The sequence below is a fragment of the Peromyscus californicus genome, unplaced genomic scaffold, assembly GCF_007827085.1.
Source record: "Peromyscus californicus insignis strain IS unplaced genomic scaffold, ASM782708v3 Scaffold_23__1_contigs__length_62951481, whole genome shotgun sequence".
Taxonomy (NCBI): domain Eukaryota; kingdom Metazoa; phylum Chordata; class Mammalia; order Rodentia; family Cricetidae; genus Peromyscus; species Peromyscus californicus.
The window spans coordinates 55,186,908-55,211,529 of record NW_026294534.1 but is presented as its reverse complement, the minus strand read 5'-3'; the positions used below and the strand labels follow the sequence as shown (position 1 = coordinate 55,211,529).

The 24,622-nt window shown below is 38.7% G+C and overlaps 1 protein-coding gene and 1 long non-coding RNA gene across 10 annotated transcripts in view; one reads left to right on the top strand and one right to left on the bottom strand.

The window, feature by feature from the left end:
- The window catches only part of Marchf1 (membrane associated ring-CH-type finger 1), a 780,423-nt gene that overhangs the window by 421,414 nt on the left and 334,387 nt on the right, over positions 1-24,622 (bottom strand). The window lies entirely within an intron of this gene.
- LOC128119161 (uncharacterized) overlaps positions 20,362-24,622 on the top strand; it is a 40,380-nt gene continuing 36,119 nt past the window's right edge. The window contains exon 1 of the long non-coding RNA XR_008221484.1: positions 20,362-23,738. This is a non-coding gene — a long non-coding RNA (uncharacterized LOC128119161). The remainder of the gene's footprint in view (positions 23,739-24,622) is intronic.

Sequence of the window (24,622 nt, the reverse complement as noted above, 5' to 3'; positions counted from 1 at the left end):
ACCTGGTAGTAATGTGTCCACTAACATCAAGTTTGCTTCCAATGACAGAAGGCTCCACGTTGTTTTCAACTAAGGAACTTGGCCTCATTCCACTTTTCTTAAAGATACCTCTTAACATACTTTCACCTACAAAAATGTAATAGGAGGCCCTTTAATTAACTATGTGCCAGATCCAGTGATGGACACATCTTTCCTTGGTTTCGAAAGGCATGCTTTTTTTTCAGTGTTTCTTGTTAAATAAAGAGCTCTCCGTGACGCTCATTGAATCGCTGCAGCCACAAATATGTAAGTCATTTCTTACTACTAGTCAGTTTTCCACCCGACTTTGAATCCCTCAGTTGGTTCCCCATCTCTCTTTTCCTCAGTACATGGTGAATCTGGCCAGCTCTGGGAGCACATACAGAGATCACCCAGGCACTGGTCCACATTGTCATTTTCCCAGCACTGCTTGTTCACTCATGACTCTAGTTCTTTCTTCTTTTATTAATTTTTTTTATTTATTTTACATACCAACCACGGTTTTCCATCTCTCCTTTCAAATTCCCCCCCCACCTCCTTTCTACACCCCATTCAGAAAGGGTAAGGCCTCCCATGGGAGTCAACAAAGCATGGTATGTCAAGTTGAGGCATGACCAATCTCCTCTCCACTGCATCAAGGCTGAACAAGGCATCCCACCACAGGGAATAGGTTCCAAAAAGCCAGCTCATGAGCCAGGGACAGGTCTTGGTCCCTCTGCTCAGGGCCCTACAAACAGACCAAGTTACATAACTGTCACCTACATGCTGAGGGACTAGGTCTGATGGGTGACATCGCTCTGTATGCTGTGAATGTGTTGCTCTGATTGGTTGATACATAAAATGCTGATTGGCCAGTAACCAGGCAGGAAGTATAGGTGGGATAAGCAGACAAGGAAAATTCTGGGAAGGGGAAGGCTAAGTCAGGACGGTGGTCCAGGGAACAGCATGTAATGACACACAGGTAAGCCATGGAAAATGTGGCGATTTATAGATTAACAGAAATGGACTGAGTTTAAGTGTAGGAGCTAGTCAGTGGTAGGCCTGAGCTAATGGCCAAACAGTTTTAATTAATATAAGCCTCTGTGTATTTCCTTGGGTCTGAGCAGCTGTGGGACTGGCAGGTGAGAGAGATTTGTCCTGACCACAGGCCAAGCAGGACACAGAAAAACTTCAGCTACATAGGTCATGACTGTATTTCCACATATGGCTTTTAAAAGTTCGGTAATTCCCAGGGTCTGTTGGAAACAAACATTAAGCCAGACAGCATCCTGCAATCATTGAGATGGGTACATTCCTACTACAGCTTTTTGCTACTGAGCCCCAGAATATTGAAAAGCATTCTTATGTTAAAATGAACTTTATTTTTCTAAAAGCCTTTTGTTACTTTTTGGAGAAGAGTCATTTCAAAAATAATTTTAAATTATTTAGAGCTTAGAATTTTTCTTTGCTCCTTTGGTGAAATTTTAATGAGTTTCATACAAAGACGTGACATCTGGCTGGATCCATAGGAGATGAACACTCTGAACAATAGAGCTTAGATAGCTAAGACTTTTTTTTGGAAAAAAAATTAAAAATTGAAAAAAAAAGAAGAGAAAAGAAAAAGAAAAATCTACATATCACTCAACTGATTTTCCCAGAGGGCACTGCATATCTCCTTGTACTTCAAAAATCTGGGTCATAATAAAACCATTATGTTCTTAAGGAATAATTATCTAAATGGGATACAAAGTTCCACCCCCATAAAATGCCATTAAATGCAGCTATAAGATATTACTGACTTTATAAACCTTATGCAGGTATGCTGGTTAAAACCAGCATTCTGAGGCTGTGCTGTAGATGTGGGCATTGTGTATACCAATTGTACAGATGAAATTACAGCAAGCATGTCATCAATGTAGATATATCTTTTGGTTTCTTACAGGTACTGGTAAATTTAAAACTTGAAGGGAAATTTCTATGACTGCTCTTTTTCAATGATCCATACTTATCACTAATTAAATAAGATGCCATAGGAAAAGAAAAAAATTATATGTAATGTATATATACTATATTTTGTATATGTTTACTGGACTGTGGGAAGAAAAGGCCATATTACAATACTCTAGAGATCATCTAGGCCAAACTTCCATTCCCCAGAAATTGCCAGAGATTTGTTACTGCTAGTCTCTAAAGATGACCTTAAAACAAATCATAGTTGCTGGTACACCTACTCACAGCAAACACTTCCACTCCCTGAACCAAAACTGAACTTTTAATTTTGATGGCTAGGAAAGTATGGTAGGGTTGAAGCTGAGCTAATTTCAGTTCTGTCAGAAGACTGGGAGGTTATTTCCTTTCTCTTAGAACCCAACTTCATGGTACAAAAAGCCAAGGGTGTCTTGAGACTATTACACAAAGAAGCCTAAAACATATAGAGAAGCTCTAGGGATGAGACACTGAGCGTAGAGAGAAAGAGCTGAAGGTGTGTGAATGAGGAAGTTCTTAGAAATCCAGCCTAAGCCGGGCGGTGGTGTCGCACGCTTTTAATCCCAGCATTCGGGAGGCAGAGCCAGGCGGATCTCTGTGAGTTCGAGGCCAGCCTGGGCTACCAAGTGAGTTCCAGGACAGGCGCAAAGCTACACAGAGAAACCGTGTCTCGAAAAACAAAAACAAACAAACAAAAAAAAAGAAATCCAGCCTAGTCAAACTTGGTGGGATTCCAAATCTGACTACAAACCAGACAGAAAAGGGCTGGAGACTGTAAATATCAACTGCTCAGCTGAGTCCAAAAATTCTCATAAATACAAGAAACAGTTATAAATTGTCATTATAAGCTACCAGGTCTGGATGCTTTGTTATCCTGGGTCAATAAATAGAAGGCTGATCTAGACACACAGGGCTAATACAAGACAATATTTTGCTTCTCCTAAGTTGTATTTGTTGGACCTTCCCAACTAATCACATTTGCTGCTTTCCATTTTGTCTACACCTCTTGATTTTACAAACAATTATGAGACACTTAGCAAAGTCTGCTTTGTATTATGTGTTTATTTGGGATTTTTTTTAATAACTAATGAAAGCAGAACAGATCTGCTGTTTAGCTTCAAAGCAGACACTTAAACACTTGGTATTTATTAAGTACTGTGATAGTTCAAAAAGAAGTTCTATCACCATCAATTCAATAAACAGTGAGTATTGACAACTCTGTGCTGTTGATTTTATACTGTATTAAGAAAGTTGTCATATAAAGAAGACTTCCTAAACGGCCTCCTTCTTCCAGATTTTTCCGATTTGGAAGATTTATAATATACCTCAATAATAGGTAACTTTAAGGAGTTAACAAGTGACACTGATGTCACCAGTCAAGATCCACAGTTTATAAACTTTGGGCTAAAACAACACCAAAATGCTATTTTCTAGGAATATTTGAAAAAAAATAACAGAACATGTAAATCAGCTCAGATAAGTATCTACGTTCTGCATTTCATCGTTTGCTGCTCTTAGGCAGCTCCTCTAAGTTCATTTCAGTCTTGGAGTTTCTGTTTGTAACAGTCACTGCACTGAAGACATCTCAAATCATGCAGAGCATGCTCAAACACCCAGAGCTTCACTTGGTATTCACGAATGTTATTTAAATGATTGATCTTGAGTCCACACTGGGGTGACATTAAGCTGATGTCATTCTGAAATCAGAAGTGCTCAGAACAGTACATGCCACATAGAGTCCGCAGCTCAAATAGTAAAGTATTGTGTAAACATGCGAACCTGAGTTTGGTCTCCAGAATCCACATTCAAAGCCAGGTAGTATGGACTACACTTGTAATCTCAAACCTGGGAAAGCGGGGACAGGTTGGTCCCAAGGGCCTTCCAGCAGTGTCTAGAGCAAGTAGAGTCATTGTCTCTAAAAACAAGGAAGACAGTACCAGAGGAACAGCTCTCAAAGTTGACTTCTGACCTTCACATGCATGCATACACACATTCACAGGAACCCACCCTCACTTATCCATATACATATGAACACATAAGCACACATACAAAGAAAAAATTTTGAGTAATTTGAAAATCTTACAGGTCTCAAGAGTATTAGGTGCCTTTGTGAAGGAACTGGGAATGATGATAAGTGGGTTGCAGTCATGATATCTACAGACTCACAAACTGGAAGAAGACAATTGGGCAGTTACATTTTTCTAAGCACTCCAAATGTGGCACTGATTTTTCATTAGGAAGGGTGTCATCTGGCTTCAGAGATACTCTGCTCTGGGCATTTTACATGACTTCACTCTGAATTCTTGAAAGTACTGTACATGAGAGGGACTGTTATCCTCAGTGTCCTCGTGTATAGATGAGGAAACTACCTGTAGAGAAATGTCCAACAGGACTGAACTTGGGCAATCTAGAATAAGGCCTTCTTAGAATTGGGCTGGTTTTTTGTTTTGTTTTGTTTTAAGTTATAGAAACAAGAAAATGCTAAAAGATATCCAAATGAGACATCTAGCAGTTAATTGCTCCTAGATAAACACACTTATCAACAAGCCTGGTGGCATGAGTTGAATCTCTAGGACCCAAATGGTGAAGTGATAAAAACCATTTCCTGTGGGTTGTCTTCTGACTTCCACATATGCTTGAAATGGTACACATGCCTCCACCTAATAAAAAAGTAAATACAATTGAAAATTATTTTTAAATGAAGGTCTCTGACCTATCTCACTCCTGATTCCAGATCATGGTATTTTTATCAGAATTATTGACATATGATGGCATGACTGTTATTATCTGCACTGTTATTTTTAAATCTCCTGACAACACACAGTGAAACCAAGTTGATCTCTGTCAACTATTCCCAAGTAGATATTCTTGAATTTGAAATACACATCATCAGAGAACCCTGAGAAAACTTTTTGCTCTAATACTGTATAAGTCACATGGATAGTGATAGATTCACTCCAAAAGCCCTATGTTGATCTCAAAGGACATGCACACAATACTTTTATACTTTTATTATAAAAGGGGACACACTTGGAGTTGTCCTTATCACAATTTTGAGTGAAATCTATGATATGTCAGGAACTGAGAGAAGATAGATATAATTACATACAATTGTACATTGTAAGTATATTATTTACTTTTCTACTGCTGTGCTAAAACACCATGACCAAGGCAACTTAGAGAAGAGAGAGTATGTGTGGGCTGATTGTTCCAGAGGATTTGAGTCTGAGGAAAGAGTGAAGGCATGGTGTCAGGAGCAGGAAACAGAGGGTTCATGTCTTAAACTGTAAGCATGAAACAGAGAGAGCTCACTAGAAACAGTATGAGTCTTTTTTTTTTTTTTTTTGGTTTTTCGAGACAGTGTTTCTCTGTGTAGCTTTGTGCTTTTCCTGGATCTTGCTATGTAGACCAGGCTGGCCTCGAACTCACAAAGATCTTCCTGCCCCTCCTCCCAAGTGCTGGGATTAAAGGCATGTGCCACCACCGCCCAGCTCGGTATGAGTCTTTAAAATATCAAAGCTGGCCTCCACTGACACACTTCTCAGAAGGCCACACCTCTTAAACTTACCAAAGAATGCCATCAATTGGAGATGAAATATTCAAATGTCTAAGAGTATGTAGGGGCCATCTCATTCAAACCTCCGTATTTTGTAATAGAGGCTATGGATTATCAAGCCTGCATATATATATACTGCAAAATCATAAATATGTGTGCATGTATGCATGTACTTATACATACATTATATATTCATGCATGTATATGTATGTGTGTATATATTATATGTATGTATATATGTATATATAATTGTACATGTACATATAATCATACATACATGCATATATAACTTTATAGGATATATATAGATGATAGAGATATAAGCATATATATATATATATATATATCTCCTGAAAAATAATACTGATTTTTATTTCAAAAAGCTGAGCTTATTAATATTTCAAAAAGAAATTTACTCTCATTATACTAAAATTTGCTATAAGACATTATGACTAAAATACATAATCTGAACATTTATAAGTTGGTGCATCCAATGTAATTTCCTAATGTATTGTCTTTATAAACATAGTTATTTTGCATACAAGAGAGACAGTATTTCATTTTAATTAGGTTGTTTAAATTCTCTACCACTAAGAGAAACAGCTTAGGGTATGAAACATAGCCCTAAGCTGTAAAATTTTACCTAATAAATAAGATTAGAAACCAAGCACCCAATTTCCAAGTCTTTAAGCCTAATGGCCAAGTAGTTCTTCTATCAATAAGCATCCTACAAATATGATGTGACACTTATTGAACTAGCTACTCAGAATTCAGAAATGATTGAGAATCCAATAGCAGAAAGAGTGAGAGAGATGAACAATAAAATTTGTGTCACTCAACACATATTTAATACTTTTTGAAGAGTCAATATACAAAAGAATGGAAGCTATTACTATTTTAAAGGTCTTTCTACATACTAAGAACTAATCTAAATAATTTCATAGATTGAAATATTTGCTCACCTTTTTATTTCTGTTATTTGTACTGTTTTACAGGTAAGGAAATTAAGACTTAGGGAATAATTTCCCCAGTGTACCATCACAGTCGGCTTTTATCTATTTTGAGCTCCAGCAGGAGGCTTAGAAGGGTGAAGCAAAGCCAGCTAAATACTGATAAGGCAGCATGATGCCTGTTATATAAAACAAGGGCTCTGACCCCAGAAGAAGGAAGGGTTCACTCTTCTGCTGTGCGATAGCAAATATTTTAGATCGGAGCTCTCTTTGTAGTAGCGTCTACAAAACCAAATGCTGGAGAACAGGAAATGAACATTGCAGGCAACGGGAACACACGGCAGCATAGCTGTGTATTCGCACGGTGACGAGTACATTAGTGCTTCTGCAGCAATGCAAAGGGAAGAGCCCTGGCAGGACTGGGAAGAAAAACATCCTTGGGAGTCACATCCGGAAGGACCTTGCAAAGCATGACAAGGGAATGAGGTCTGGCAGTGGGAAGGAATCAAAGTCACCTAAGCAGAGGAGCGATACTGTCTAATTGTCTGTTACGAAGTTATCCTGTCAACAGAGTAAGGATGGCCCCTTGATAGAGATCAACAGGGAGAGCAAGTGCAGTCAACAAAGAAGAGAAATAAATGATCTGTGAGGGATGCCACATCTCACTGGCAGAAAATTTCCTTGTGATCATTTTTTTTTTCTCTTTCAAGGTGGTTTGAAAAAAGCAAATCACACCATCAATTTGCATACATAGCCCAATTCAAAATAAGAGGAGCGGTGCTTCCAACTATATGGCTTTCCTGCTCTCACTCTTTGTCCCATTGCCAAATCCTTTCTCAAGTCCCCACAACTCCTGCTAGTGGAAAAAAAAAAAAACCAGGGTAACAATCAAATGACATTTACAGCTGTACTACTCAGACTTACCAGAGGAACAGAACAGAATGGAGACCTATTGACTTAACTAATGACTTTCCTATAAACTTGCATCTACACCTAGTTCTACATCTATACCCATCATTGTGGGCAAGATCTATAAGAAAAAATTAGCTCACATGATTTTGGGTCCTGAGACATCTAAATTCTACTGCAGGCTCAAAGACCCCAAAGCAGCATAAATGAACTTCAAAGGCAGCCTCTTGGTGAATCTCTCCCATCTGGCTATGCCTGTCTTTATGCTGTATGTAGGCTGTCCACTTATTGAAGGTTCATTCACATTATAAAAGTTCCATCTTTTTACTCAAAGCCCATTCAATTAAATCTTAATCTAATCTGAAAACGTCTTTTTAACTGACATATCAGCTTAACCATTCTCTCGGTTGTTACTAAGCAGATGTCAGGGAAAATTACTAACCAAGTAAGCTACCTTTCTTTTAAAGTTTATCTTAGCCAATGGGATAGCAATAATGAAGCATTCATAAGAAGCTTCCATGAATATTTTCCAATGCCTTTCAGCCCAATATCAAGAAAACTCTCTCAGTGGCTGCAGAAACTTCTTAGTGAGAGTCAAATTCAGGATTCCCTGGATCCTTCTGGATGAAAACACTTCCTTTTTAGCAGTCTCTTATACACTATCTGAATACCAGATACTATATACTACCTACCCGGGCAAGAGGAATGTCTTGTTTTTGTGGAAGGCATCTTAACATTCCTGTTACTTTGGCAGGACAAAATAAATTAATAATGTAAAAGGAAAATTTAGACTCAAATGTCTATATTGGCCATTTGCAAAGTCAGGATTTGGAGACTCATTTTATTACTTGTTGCGAAACCAGTAAGTACTATTACATATTTTTATGATTTGGAGAAATGGGAATGATTTCCATGTATTACTATCATCAAATAATATTTGTAGTACTTAATTCATGCAAAAGAGCATATACGAATAACATCATCTTCCAGAGGTACATTCTCTGTGTTGAACCTTCTTTGTGTTGAACACTGAAGAAGAGATGAGCTTTGCTTCTCTACAACTTGAGAGCTGTCTTTGTGGATGTGCACACAATACTATCTGCATGTGAGACAGGTATGGACTATATACACAGACAGCCATAGCCTAATTTTTGGCAACCACTCCCTCCCTCAGGACCAGTCCCCTTCCATCTGTCCCTCATTCAACTTAGGACTCTAAAGCACAGGCAGCTTGGGAAAAGAATATGCAACAACACAAAGAGCAGCCTTCCTGGCCTAGCAGTTGCTTATTCAAATTAACTTTGTCTAGTCAGTGTGCATTAATGAGGAAGGTCAGATTAATTGCTCCCCTGGCCTAAATAAGGCAGAAAAGTCAGTGCTCCTCCACATGACTCAGAGATTCTGGAAAGATCCCAGATTTCACAGTTAGCAAAAGGCAAGTGGTGTGGCCACAGGCAGTTCCAGGAAGTTTCCTTGTTTTCTTATTTATTTATTTTGCAGTAGATTCAAGGGAGATCATTCCATGGAACTCTCTAGAGCTTATCTCCTTCTCTTTAGAAGAATGTGATGGAAAGCAGTTTTGAGAAAAGAATGTAGTTCACAAGCTGCCAGGGAGAGAGCAACACATTCCTCCTCTTTACATGCACAGCTGGTACACTCTATTTGCATATTCATGTTTGTGCTAAGCTCAATATTTGAGAGTACCATTTCAAGTAAGAAAACCAGAAGAGCGGCATCATGAAGCTCTGCGTGTTCCCTCTGGCTTTTTCTTTTTTTCTTTTTTTTCCAGTTAAGGCAAATTTCTGCTAGAATGGTGATGTTTTCAAATGTGTCCAAGGAGAGCTCTGTCAGTGTGGTGATATATTTCAGGGAGAAAATGTGCTCTTGGGAATATCGATTCTTGCCAATAAAGTTGGTACATGACAGGGCCACAGTAACATTTATTTTAACATGGCTTCTGCTTTTACAGAAAGTTAAATTAGATTTAGTGCAAAGGCAAAAATGATTTTTCTCAGACTGTAAGTTCATCCTTCCATTATTCATCTCCAGTGATAGATAGAGCATGTGTTGCAGTCCATCTGGATGGAGAACAGATCAAAATAAACGACATGAAGCAGAAATGTGTGCCATGAACAATATGTTCCTTTGAGTCAATTTTTTTAAACTTGATGGAATGCAGCTTATTAATCAATACATTTATCATTCAATAAAATATGTAGATCAGAAATATGGAATGACATATGAAATTACACTATGCACATTAGTAAACATCTTTAATCTATAACACATGTTTTAGGATGTATATAAATAAGTTTGAAAGAAACCAATATGGTTGGAAAAGCTGTTCCTAGAGGTGGTAGTTTATTAAACCAAACACTCTAGTGGAAGAGGTGGGATACATCCCATGGGCTGTTGTTTAGAGATATGTGACAGGACCCCAAAACAATACAGTCTCCTGCCATCTTTTCATTTACTCCCCAGGACTAGACAATTAGAATATTTTGCTGAAGAAACTGCACATGGTGGTTTCATGATGTAGAGAATTTTTTTTTCTGGAAATGAGTGGGAAGCTTTCTTCCTGATAGCTAGCTTTTACATCCCCAGGAGATACAGGTTACTGAAGTTTAACTCAGGTGTAAGTCCTATGAACAAAGAGATCAACTGACCAAATAAGATGTGCCCACCTGTGAAATAATGGCATTACTGTTAGGAGGTCTGCCAACTGTTCTGATTAGATTCAAATCCTGCTCTGTAGGAAGGAATCATATAAACCTGGTTTAAAAAATACATGATGGAAGAGATCATATATCACAAGCCCAAGGGGTAGAATGAATAACGTTGTACAACTAGATTGACAGAGTATCAAATTACCTTCTAAAGATGTTTATAACTATAGAAACCTTCTATTCTCATAGTAAAAAAAAAGTCTTTCTTTTCAATAGTGGAATATGCACAAGCCACTGTGAATGAGAGATGAGTTTTCAGCCCTAAACATGACATTTATAGAATCCTCTCTAATTTTTTAATATTATAGATGAAGTGAAGCAAAATTAATGTAAGAGAGAGAATATAGGTATAAAAGATCTAAAATGGCATCTCTGGAAATGATACAGTCATTGTAATCACAAATTCACAGCAGCTGTAGATGCCTGGACTAAATCTGTACAAGGATAGGCCCATCCACAATGAAGTACTGACAGAGGAGGGGCTCACAGCTCAACTGTTTGCTACTGATAGATTCAGAGAGTGGGGAGTTACTGCTTTTAGTTGTGACCCTCACCAGGTTCAATGGATAGTTCCAATAAAAATGTCACATAATAGATGACCCAGATTAAACTAAATGGCTCACAAAACAAAACCCAAAGTCATGAATCTTGGAAAGAACTGGTATGGGGTGGAGTGATAGGTATGGTGAAAAGATAAGACAGGGTAACAGGAAAGACTAATAACATACTATATACATGTATGAAATTGTCAAAGAAGTAACAGTTAGCCAAAATGTACTTGTTCAGGAGTACCCTATTATTTGGAAAATCATAATATATTCTGAACAACCCTTTTTATATTATTTGAACGCAAACTAACTGACCATGTCTTCATCAAGAAACCTGAACAATGAATTTTCAACATTTTCTTCCTGATCCCATAGGATCTTGGGGCCAGTCAGGCCACCTGCAATGAATATTGACTTGTCCACTAATTCTTTCATAACAGAATGTTCAAACATTTAGATAAGTAATTAAGCAATTAATGATGGATACAGCAATGGAAGCATGAAGGATGGATGGGTAGATGGATGAGCCTATTAAGTATTTGAGAAAACAGCGATGTCAACTAGAACAGAAGAAAATTGCCTTGTACAGAATGGTGCAGTGGACTCTAGCAATAGGGCTTTGCCATGAACTTGCGGAGAATGATCAATAGCCTGTGATACTGGCAGGGGGTTTTATGGGGATTCTTTGGCCATTAAAGCAATATGATGTAACCAATTCCAGACACTGGAAGTTTTGCTTGGTGATATATCTAGTTGAGGCATTGTCTCTCCCATTATACGGTGACTCTACTTAATTTCCTTTTACTTATGTATATGCTTCAGGAAGTCTCTATAGTAGGTTTTCCTGTGCCTTTCAAAAGGCCTTAAGGTACTTATTCTTCCCCATATTCCCTCCTTTACCTTGCTCTCCCAAACCCTCACAATTTAATCTTCCCATTCTAGTTCCTCTTTATCTTCCCACAGCACTCTCTTCTACTTCCCCTTCCTTGGAAGATCTTCTCCTCCTCCCTGGTCCCTTCACTAATTACCTAAGCTCTATGGTTATTCAGATTTGAAACACACATATAAAGCTTAAAAGCTAACATCCACCACATATACCATATTTGTCTTCCTGGTCTAGGTTACCTCTCTCTGGGTGGTTGTTTCTAGCTCCATCCACTTACTAGGATAATGTCATGGGAATCAGAACATCTGGATTCTAGTTTTACTGCTGTACCTGAAGACCCAAATTATCATGGGAGCATATTTTGATACAAAACTCAGCTATGCTTTTATTTACCTGGCTGCACGTGTGTGTGTGTGTGTGTGTGTGTGTGTGTGTGTGTGTGTGTGTGTGTGTGTGTGTGATTAGACCCCACCCCTCAACTTCCATTTGATTATAGGTTATATATTCAGTGCCTCATAAAATACTGTCTCTCTTCTTTCCCCTCCCTTCCAAAATGTGCTTTAGTGTATAATCTTTATGCTCTACAACATAACAACACATGCAACAGGTGCTTTTAAAACCATTTTTTATTCTTCTCCCATATATTACATCTTGACTACAGTTTCCCCTTCCTCCATTCTGCTCAGCCCCCCTCCTACCTCCCTTCTCCCCCAGATCCACTCCTCCTCTGTTTCCCTTCAAAAAAAAAAGCAGGCCTTACAGGGATATCAACCTAATATGGCATAACAAGTTACACTAAAACTAGGTACAAATCCTCATTTTGTCCATCCAGGCAACATGGTAGAAGAAAAAAGGGTCCCAAGATCAGGCAAAAGATTCAGAGACTATCTCACAACTCCTACTGCTAGGAGTCCCATCAGAACACCCAGCTACACAGCATGTACACGAAAGACCTAGCATGGGCCCATACAGGGTTTGTGATTGCTGCTTCAGTCTCTGTGATCCCCTCTGAGCCCTGCTTAGTTGATTCAATAAGCCATGTTTTCATGGTGTCCTCAACCCTTTGGCTCCTACAATCCTTCCTCCCCCCTCTTCTGAAGGTTTCCCCTGGCTCCACCTCGGCTCCCATCAGTTGCTGAATGATGCCTATCTGATGAGAATTGGGTTAAGAATACCTCTTTATTTACTTGGTTGTCATTTTGTACAATACTTCAGTTTGAAAATCACATTTTCAAAATGCAGCTATTAAAACTGAAATAAGACCTCTGACAAAACAGGACAGACCAGAGTGCAACAATCATCTCCTTGGTTCTCAACATGATCTCACTTTTCGGAATATCCACTGTGGAGTTTCTGTGAGGGAAAACTGCTCTGGAAATCATGGGTTTAACATAGGAGAGACAGAGTGCTTCCTTGTGAGGCAGCTCATTTTAGGCAAAGTGAGACAAAATAGGTGGCCTTTACTGCCAGGCTGCAGGGTTTAGACTCACCCAAGAAGCACTTCTGGTCATGTATGTAGGGGAAATTCTAGAGAACCTGGGAGAAGATGACTCATGTTCAAAATGTCTGGCACCTTCCCAGACATAAAGAAGTCCAAGGAAAAGCAGTCTCGTCTGCCTTTCTTACTTCTTCCTGAGCAAGCTCTGCCGACGCCACCTTCACCACCTTCCACTGACCACACAGTCCAATTGCTCCAGCTTTGCAGTGTGGATTACATGCCAGCAGCTCTCCAGGAAAAGGACAGGCCTTTGGGACAGGATTGGGATGGAGGAAGCATCCAAATGCAGAGACTGAGCAGCCATAGAGCTGGACTATACAACACCTCCTGAGTAAGCCAACTGAGTAAGTCCTCTTTTATAACACATGTATACTCTGTCTCTTGTATTCCCCTAAATAACACTGCTTAATACTTAATACTTGGTTATTTTAAGTTATGATCTCTAATAATGAGGAAAGGAAAGCTAAGGAGTGGGAAAGAGGGTGAGGCAGAGCACTGTAGAACTATTTTAGATAAACTGACAGGTGGGGAGAATCATCTACATCACAAACATGGAGATAAGCATGCATATAAATGAAAACTGTTTTTTAATCTTCTGGCCAGAAATGGCTGACTATGCCATGAACTAAAGACAATCTTGTGGTTATTGTCCATAACAAACCCATTGAGGAGCGAGGGAATAGCTGTGCTGCATATAATTAAGTTGTGCTTCACAGCAAACTAGTTCAAGTTCATTGGATTAGATTTGCCAGTCAATTTAGCTCTGTTAGTGAAAGTCTTACAATGTGAGGGACTGTAAATGGTAATAAAACAAGAAAGTGGGCAGACATGAGGACGAAGCAAGGATTTGAGGTTTGCACATCAAAAAAGTGAGGCCAGGTGGATGGTCTAACACCCAGGGTGAAAGAGCAGAGACAAAGGCATCCTAAAAGTAAGCAGAAACCCAGGGAATGGGAGACTAGGGCAAATAAAGATGCAACCCAAATTCTTAGTTTTCATTTTTTAATTATATGTATGTATGTATGTCTGTGTGTGGGTAGATTTGTGAATACAGTTGCTTGCAGAGGCTCTAGCTGTGGAAGCTTCCAGAGTTGGAGTCACTGGTGTTTGTAATGTGTTCAGTGTGGGTCCTGGGAACTGTGGGGCAAGAATTTCCACCCAAAACCTGAGAAAGCTTTTTTTAAAAAGATCCTAAAATGGAGCTAAAAAACAGCTTCCTAGTGTGTCTCTTAGGCCAGCTGCAGCCTGCAGGCTTGAGCTACAGTATGGCGGGTTTGTGGCATGTGGGCTTGACCTGCAGCATGGCGGATTGCTGTACACAGTGGCATCTCCAAGCTGCTCATGCTGCATGGTGGATTTAGCTTTTGCTAGTAAAAAAAAAAAGAGGTTTCTGGGCTACATACTCCTTGATGGAGGCATAGACGCACTGCCTCCCAGAGTCAGTGGAGAACATAGCTTCCAGAGCTGGAGGTGAATTACCTCTGTCTTATTGAAAGGCTGAAATGGGCGGAGTCAGCAGCCAAGGCTGCCACTTCAGTCTTTAACACGTAGTTCAGCAGTTTAAAATCTCTCCTTGTAAGAGAAGGATTATAGATTCACAATGAGACAGATTCAGATGAAATAAAACTCTAAATTTTTTATAATGTGTGTACAAATGTATGTAGGCTTGGAAGAGAGAGAAAAAGGAATATATGCAGTTACATAAAGAAATAGATAGTTTTAAAAAATAAAGTCTTTAAAGAGACAGTAAAAGTAATATAAAAAATAAGCCATGTAAAGATGGAAATCACACAGAGAGTCTGGATTATAATCGCTTTGGGATTTTTAACTGGAGAGAGACATTTGATTATAAAGGCTGCTAAGTTAAACCAATATATGTATTTTAAAGGTATCTTGACTTCTCAATTTGGATCTAAAGATTTGTTGCTTTGAAAATGAGGCTCTGCTTTTTATTTCCACAGGAAACAAGAGGCTATGGATTTGTTCCAAGTTAAGATGGATCAGCTTTGATCAAGCCAGACCTCCTGAACCTTAACAGATGGTACCTATCTACAAAGGTTATAGCCAGTCTTCCTAGGATTTGAATATTATCTCAGATTTTCCCCTAAGATTGCCAGTGCCCTCAACCAGCAGGAAGTAGTATGAGAAGCTACGCCCAAATTCCCAAAATATTGTTTATAAATGTTTATTTTTATTTAAAGGGGGTTGATTATAAGTGCAATCTCTTTCTAAAGAAGAAAAGGTGATAGTATAGATATAATAAGATGAAAGGGTAGATTATTGAATCTACTATTAAAGAGCAAAAACTTGTTTAAAAATGTTTTACATTGCTATGGATTTTAGTTTATTGATACAAATTTAAAGTTAATTTTGTTATGCTGTATGTATATTTCTACTCTTGTTTAAAGTATTTTGTTTGTGCAACTCATTTGAAATTGTAGTGTATAGTTGAGAAATACAGATTAATATTTAGTCATCTATAATAATCAAATTTATAGTCATATTACTTAAGTTTTCTAGATATACATAGATATTTCAATTAGGTAGGTGACCTTCAAACACTTCAAAGACATACAGAATATGGCATTTAAAAACTTGGACTTTTCTGGACAGTGAGACACATCTGCTCCTGACAGCATGCATTTACTTCAAAGAGGAAGATGGGTGAAGAAGACACTCTATATGGAATTTATTTTCTTCTTGGCACAAAATGGCCATTTGGGCAAGAACCTGCTCTTGCCTGGACTGCTTAACAGTATGTTATATAAACTAGACATGCAGGACCCATAGGAAGGTGACCACTGAACTTTGCAAGGTGAGATGGTCCTTCAGGTTCCTGCTTCACAGAGGAAACTGCCAGACTTTCTACAGGACACAGAGAGAAGTGACTGAGAGATTCTAGGACTATAGGCTGAAGATGGATGCCCCAACGTTACAGAGGAACTTTGGATGACTGTCCTGGCAGGCAGCTGTCATTTTCAGAATTTTGGAAGTGGCTTACAATGCATTTCCTGTTCACTTATGGAATATTATATCCTTCTGGGGTCTTTGATGTAGTTGAAGACTGGATAGTTATAATTATAATTTTGCTTAGTTATGATAAAAGATAAAATAGATATGAAACTTTAGAATCACAAATATAGGATAGATAGAATATTTTCTTTAATTTTGCCAAATACAAATAGACTAGATATTGTAACTGTAATTCTTGATTGATAACTGTTCTATTTTATGTAATTTTATTATATTAAAGTTAAAAACCTTCCTTTTTGTTTAGACCGAAAAGGAGAAATACTGTGGGATAATGCTTTCGTACACTGGTTTAATAAAACACTGATTGGCCAGTAGCCAGGCAGGAAGTATAGGCGGGGCAAGCAGACTAAAGGAATGCTGGGAAGAGGAAGAGCAGAGTCAGGAGTCACCAGCCAGACAGAGGAAGCAAGATGTCAAGGCAGAACTGAGAAAAGGTACTAAGCCACATGGCTAAACATAGATAAGAATTAAGGGGTAATTTAAGTGTAAGAGCTAGTTAGTATTAAGCCTGAGCTAATGACCAAGCAGTTATAATTAATATAAGCTTCTGAGTGATTATTTTATAAGCAGGCCATAGGACTGTGTAGGTTTTGTGGGACTGAAGAAACTTCCAGCTACAGAGGTACATGCTCTTAACCACTGAGCCACAGCTCCAGAACCCAGATTCTTGATTCAAATATTTAGGGTCTCCATGGTAAGATACATTATTAAAGGTCTAGGAACTAGATAGAAAGATTTCATGTCTTTAAGATATCCTCTAACATTATGGAGCCATTCAAACACAATATTACCCTTTTAAGTGGTTTGATTGGCCAATTTAATTAGACTGAGAGAAAAACTCAAAGGTTATTAGTAATGTGTGTTGCTAGAGTTTTTCTGCCTGGCCCACAGTCAGGGCAAATCTCTCTCACCCGCCAGTCCCAAGCCGCTCAAACCCGATCAAGTAAACACAGAGACTTATATTGGTTACAAACTGTATGGCCGTGGCAGGCTTCTTGCTAACTGTTCTTACAGCTTAAATTAATCCATTTCTATTAATCTATACCTTGCCACGTGGCTTGTGGCTTACCGGTACTTTACATCTTCCTTGTCCTGATGGCGGCTGGCAGTGTCTCCCCCCCCAGCTTCCTGTTCTCTCAATTTTCCTCTCTGTTAGTCCCGCCTATACTTCCTGCCTGGCCACTGCCAATCAGTGATTTATTCATTGACCAATCAGCAACACATTTGACATACAGACCATCCCACAGCAAATGTGTTCTTCAGGGTATGTCTGTGATGGTTTTTCAGACACAACTAAGCGAGGAAGACAGTAATACAAAATGGACCAGTAAATGTAAAATGGACTTAGTAATATAAACTCTGCCTCCAATAAACTGGAGGCAGAGATAGGACAAAAGGGAAAGAGGAGGGCTGCCATGATATAAAGATCTCTCCTTCATGACACCATCCCACCACAGGGTTTGGACTTACTACAGCAGAGGCAACTGATTATAAAGTAAAACCTCCAAAGCCATGAGCCAAAACATTGCCTGTTTTTAACTTGACTTTTGCGGGTACTTGCTGTAATAACAGAAATTAAAACAATAAGGAATGCCTTTTATGCAGCTATTAAAAACGTGGATGAAAATAGTGAACTCCAAGCAAGCCAAGGTAAAGGTCATTGCCAAAAAGAAATCTTCAGTTAGCATTTGAAATAATTCAATCTTGAAAATCCAAAGTGCATTGTACACTGATGTAATACATTTCTTTATACCATAAGGTCTTTATGGTAAGGTGTCTTCAGTGTTAAAGAGTTCTGTGAGGTATAAAAACCTCAAAGGCTCAATTTAGAAGAATCAAATTGTCACGATCAGTGACAACTGTTAGAGTTGTAAAGTTAAATTAGCCGCTGAAATTAACTAATCAAGAAATGCCAAAAAATGATTTCTATATGTAAATATGGTATTAAAATAGACTGTCAGATCCTTGCAAATACAGTGTGGTGGCAAGCATAAAATCTCCACTGAACTTCAGAGACTACTAAGGCCAGCTGCACAATTTGTCAAGTGTAAAGTCCACTCTAGAACACAAATTATCAACATAAATTTTAGGGAAGACTACATATTAGTTTTTCTCTTGTAGGATAATCATCAAACTTTGTGACTTCATTGGTGTGTTATTTAGGTGTAGGTCACATTCAAATAAACTCAGTGGGGTTCATTCATGTAAATATCAGTGAGGGACATCTGACTTTAGCTTCATTCACATGTTTAATGTTTATCTGTGTGCTCTATAGAAAGGCCTGGTTTCTGTGATTCTTAGCTGTCTGGCTTTTAGGAAAACACAAGGAACAATCCTAATGGACAAGTACTTTTTAAGACTTGGTTTGCATCATGCTCTGTCATCTCCCATTGTCTAAAGTAGGCTTTAAGATAAAGCTCAGAAACATGTTTGAGGAGAAGGATGCACATCACCCAAGATCTTCAATCTTGAGGTATAATAAAGATCAGTGGTTGCTGCAATGAATGCACCAAATTGCATAGAGAAACTAATGTTAAAATTAAATTTTCACATTAAAAATGTGAAGGATATAGTGGTAAAAGTAGCAAATAAAGGTTCTGATAAACATAATGAAAGTCCTAGATTTTATAGGGAATAAAAGATGTCTCTCTTGTTCAAAGGTATCCTCACCCCAAAGTGTGGTTTTTATTGTCAAAAAGTAGACATACACTGAATAGATAAATAACTTGAAGTAGAAGTCAAATTTCCTTCATAGACTCTAGGATGCTGAACCATATCTTCTGAATAGCACATCTGAAGAAAAGCTGGGTAATGCTGTGGCTTTGAAAATGCCCTCTGGCTTACACCATGATTTTCTCCATTATTAACAATCTTTAGAGATCATTACACAGGTTGTTAGAACTGAAATTTCTGACCTATAAAACAGAAGTACCTGCATCTGGTAGCCTTAAACATGACCCTGAACTATTTATTGCTACATTCTTCAAGAGGAAGTATCTATAGCCCTTCTCTTTTCATAGGGTAGCCTTGTAACTATTTGCACCAATAGGTCTAGTGAAAGCTTTCTTCCATACTTCTAAGAGGTGATTATAACAGATGATGCAGCTTAACTTTGCTTGTGGCTTCAATGTGAAATGTTCCTTTAGGCTCAGGACACTGGGCCCATTGCTGGTGGTGCTACTGGGGAGGTTTGGGGTACTTTTAGGGAGTATTATCTCACTGGAAAAGGGTTACTGGGGAGTAGACCCTGAAATATTATAGTCTAGCCCCACTTTCTGGCTTCTCTTTACTTTTTTGGACATAGTGCGACCATCTGACTTATCTTCCCACTGCGTGACACGACAAGCTGTATATTCTAAAACTGTAAGTAGCAATAGACCCTCCTTGAGTTGGTTTTTGCTGTGCATCTGGTCACTTCTGTAGAAAAATAACTAACACAGCCTTGATGATTAGAACAAGCCTCCTTGAAGGACCTAATTTCCACTGAGAAGTTATTTTTGCCCTGAGATGATCACGTTAGAGGGAAGCCACATGACACAAAACAGCTATGTAGAGATATTCCATATGGCAGCCTGTCATTGTCTCTTTTCTAACCCTTGTACTATATAAATGAATGAACAAACTATGATTGAGACTTCCCTGCTGAGGCCCCATCCACATGGAACAGAGGTACCATCTTGTTCTGTCATTCCTACATTTCCGCTATTCTGAAATCATAAGCCTAGGAGTCTTTGCTTTAAGGCACAAATATTTTAACTTAGTTTTACAAAGCAGCAATAATTGTAAAAGAAACGTAGAACATAAAAAAAAGTGGTGGTGCCATAAAAACCCAACACAGATACATGATTTTGGAGATGGTGACATGCAGGAGCTGAAGGGATTTGTGTGACTGTAGGTGTTATTGTCCATGTGACTGGGTCACTGCATGCCTGGGTGCTTGGCCAGACACTACTCTAAGGGTATCTGCATTTCTAGGTGAGATGAATAATTTTAGTAGTAAACTGAATACAGCATATTATCTCTCCCATTCCTGATACAAGTGGCCCTAAGCCACTGTGTCAAGGATTTGAATAAAACAGAAAGTCTGAGTGAAAGGGAATGCTTCCTGTTTTGTTGTCTGAGATGACACATTTGGTTTTTCTGTACAAAGATAAAATATGATAAAATAACAACTGGGCTCTTCCTGGATTACAGGCATACCAGTTCTTGGACTAAACTTATGCTTGCTTTTGGCTGTTTCAGAAGTTGCCAACTGCACAATTTGGGACCTCTCAGCTTCATAATCACACATGCCTATTTTTTTTTATGATGAATTATACATGTGCATCGCCAATTGTTCTGGTGTTTCTGGGAGAACCATAGCTAACACAGATCTGAAAGACACTATAGGAGTTGGAAGGACCTCAAGGAGATAATTGATAAAGTTGAGACAATTGAGAAAATTGTCAGGGCTGAACAAAAGTTTAACCATTGTTAGTTGTAAAAACTTATGCAAGAATCAATTGTAAAAGTTAAAACAGCCAAGAGGATTATTGATCTAAAGGGATGCACATAAGATACAAATGAAGAGAGAAACTGAGAGGAAACTTAAGTTTTCAAACACAGTGTACATGAGGATAACATTCGCTAGGCATAAAAATCAAACTACTAACCCTCTTCCATTTCTCCCAGCGGAAGAATCTCAAGTGTGGTAAGCATCTCAAGAGTGAAGATGAGGTCATGGGAATAACTACACAAACCTTTCAGTAGTACTTAGAGGCTGGGAGACAGCTTGTGTGATCAAATGCTTGGTGTGTAAGCACAAGAACCTGCATGAAATCCCTAGAACCAAGATGAAATAAGTGGATGTGATGGTGTGCTTTTACAATCTTAGCACAGGTGTGGCAAAGATAGGTAGACCTCTGTCTTGGTGACTGTTCTATTGCTGTGAAGAGACACCATGACCAAGACAACTTACAGGAGAAACTATTTAATTGGGGGCTTGCTTACAGTTTTAGAGAGCTAGTTCATGATCATCATGGCAAGAAGCAGACAGGCATGACACTGGACAGTAGCTGAGAACTTTATATTCTTGTTACAAAAGGAAGAAAAAGAGGGAGAGAGAGAGAGAGATTGGGTCTGGCATGGGCTTTTGAAACCTCAAAGCTCTCCCACAGTGGCATACTTCCTACATAAGGCCACACCTATGGTGATATTTTATTTGTGCTGAAATGTGATTTTATTTGTATGTTAATAAATAAAGTTGCCTGGGGATCAGAGCTAAGAGCAAGCCATTAAGCAGAAGTCTGGTAGTGGTAGCACACGCCCTTAATCCAATCACATGGCAGGCAAAGTCTCTGTGTGTTCAAGGACATAGCCAGCATGGTGACACATGCCTTTAATCCCAGTATCAACCATAGAGACCTGGAGGTCTGTATAGACAGGAAGTGACAAAACCATATGATTGGGTTTAGAACCAATGAGAAGGCAGGACAGAAAGGCAATAAAAAGACAGGACACAGGAAGAAGGTCTCTCTCTCAGGGGAAGGACAGCAGCAAGTGGTAAGATAACGTGGTCTTAGCTCTTAGCTACTGCTCTGATCTCTGGGCTTTTAACTATTTGGCTCTGTTTCTTATTTAATAAGACTTTTTAGAATTACATCTACACACACCTACTTCACCAAGGCCACACCTCCTGACCCTTCTCAAACAGTTCAACTCCCTGTCCCTGGTGACTAAGCTTTCAAATAGATGAGCTTAGGAGGACCATTCTCATTCAAAGCAACACAATCCCTGTGACTCATTTGTTAGGCAGTGTAGCCTATTTAGTAAGGAAGTCTGTCTCAAAACTCAAAGTGGGCGACACCTGGAAATGAAACTTGATGACCTCTAGTTTAAACACACAGATGCACACACACACACACACACACACACACACACACACACACACACACAGACTTGGAAAGATTAGAGATGATGGTGATGGTATCTCATAAATCCTTTCAAGGATAAGAGCATGTTACAAGAATCTTAAGAACGTTGTATTGAGATCTCTCCTCTGTTAAACAATTAGTCTGAGAACTTTCAATGGCCTGAAGTCTAGTAATGTCAAAGAAAGTCAAAGTAGAAAAATGTTTATCTTATAAGTGATTTATAAGTATGATGAGGCATATTTTAAGTTGATAATTTCTGAGGTACATTAAGTATCTAAAACTAGACAGCCTGGATTGGAAAAAACAGTGTCAGTTCAAAATAAAAGGACATCATTGGGCTTGCCACAACTTTGAACAGGAAGCATGTGTTTGGTTATAACCTCTAGCTCCCACCTCCACAGCCTTGGAGGCCCTGTGCCCCCTACCCTCCCCTTTTCCAAATTCCAATGGCTCAGTCTTTCTAAACAATGGGAAGGCACCAAAAAGCCCAGTTCTGTATTCTTTGCAGCTGCTGCAGCTTCCTACCCCAAAGTTGCCAGGCTCCCAATTCCCCACTTAAAGCTCTCAGCTTTGACCATCCTTAGGCATAAAACCAGCTTGTGGCAGACACGTCATCACCCCTTGCCTACAACCTATATAATCTCCCTGCTTTCGTTCAGGTGGGCGGCTTCTCTGGCCTCCACATCTGGGACTGGAGAATTTGTCCGGGAGATACTCTACTCGACTCTATACCTGTTGTTATATTTTTCAATTTGTCTTGGTCTGGCTTACTGTATCTGCAGAGAAACTTATTATGGGAAGGGCAGAAAACCTATCAGAAAGATTGAGTGGGATTCTTACTTGCTGTCCATGCCATCCATTATAGAATAGAAATAACAATGTGAGTGCTGTGAAGCAGAGGCCAGAACTAATACCATTTGTTGATATTTTTGGGAGAAGTGTCAATTGCCCTAGTAAACACCTTGAGATCATACCTGGATGGTACACTCAGTAACTCTTATTTATAATGGGACTAACTCTCATTTTTAAATGGAAGCTTACTTAGTTCATGTATCAATTATGCAACTGGTGAAAATTCTCCTCTCTTTTTGAGAAGTCTCCCTATTAAAAGGAACTGAACTAATGTGTATTGTAAATGCCTCTCCAGCAATAGCAATGGTAAATTTAGATGATAAGCCCCTGGATTTTAGTTGATGGGAATATGAACCATCTCATTCAGAGGTCTTGAGGAAAGGAAGAAATACACTTTTGATCTTGGAATTCAAGGAAGAGGGGTGACTGTCACCACAGCCTGTACTGAGGTGATTTAAAAACAAGTTATTTCAACAATGTCTATGAAAAGATATGTTTTTTTCCCCTGCACCCTTTAAATCTAAGTCTGTATGAGACAAAAGTTTTTGACCAATGTTTGCTTAGGTGATACTGGATGATTTCAGAGGGTGGTGTTATAAAAGTCATTGGGGTTGCTGGTTTTTGTTTTGTTTTGTTTTGTTTTTGTAGAATTCGCAGCTGAAATCTTGAGTTATTTGTTAAAGTCTGAATATGTTGAAGTACCTCACTATGAAGATGAAAAGACACACAAGGGATCACATGCAGGTCTTTCTGTTGGAATCCCATTTCTCTGTCTCTGTCATCAGACCAAGATGTAGAACTCTCAGCTCTTTCTCCAGCACCATGTCTACCTGCATACCACCATGCTTCCTGCCATGATGATAAATGGACTAAATCTCTGAAACTGTAAGTAAGCCCCAATTAAATGTCTTCCTTAATAAGAGTTGCCAAGGTCATGGTGTCTCTTCACAGCAATAAAACCCAGACACATACAATTTCATTGAACAGTTGTGAGTCATCACCAAAAAGCACATGAAGCAGAGTATGCAGAATATACTTAATTATCCCAAGAGCTGGGATTAAATGCGTGCACCACCACCGCCCAGCTTCTGGGATGGCTTGTTGTTAGCTCTGACCCCAGGCAACTTTATTAACATACAAATAAAATTACATTTCAGTACAAATAAAATATCACCATAATTATTAGCTATAGTAATGTGAGAAGGATTATGAACATGTGAAATATATAATAAAAGTCACTATTATTACTAGTGTCAGGATCCCAGAAAGGCTGCAGTTACCTTCAAAGTACATACTTTAGCAAGTCAGTCAGGGAGATTACCCATGAATGCTGCTTGTCATAAATATACACATGACAAATACAATCAGAGAAAAAAACCTGATTAGCATCTATCACTTGTCCCATCTATGTTCAGGACCAGGATTTCCATAACTTAATGTACCTGGGAAGCTAGGAAGGGACTATACTCTTGACTTCATCTATTGTGTAATCCAGTCTAGGAAAATATGACCCCAAGTATCTTATGTACAGCTATTTCCATTCATATGTATTGCAGAGGTATCTTTTTTCTTAGACATTTCTACCCTTCAGAAGAATTTAAAATGGACTTGGGAATACAGCTCAGAGGTAGAGAATTTGCATAGTATTCAGGAGGCCCTAGATTCAATTGATACTATGAAACCTGATATCTCCTGAAGACAGAAGAAGGTGAAAGTGAATAAAAACAGGGAGAGAAACTTCCCACAGAACAATTTCTGACAAACTGAAC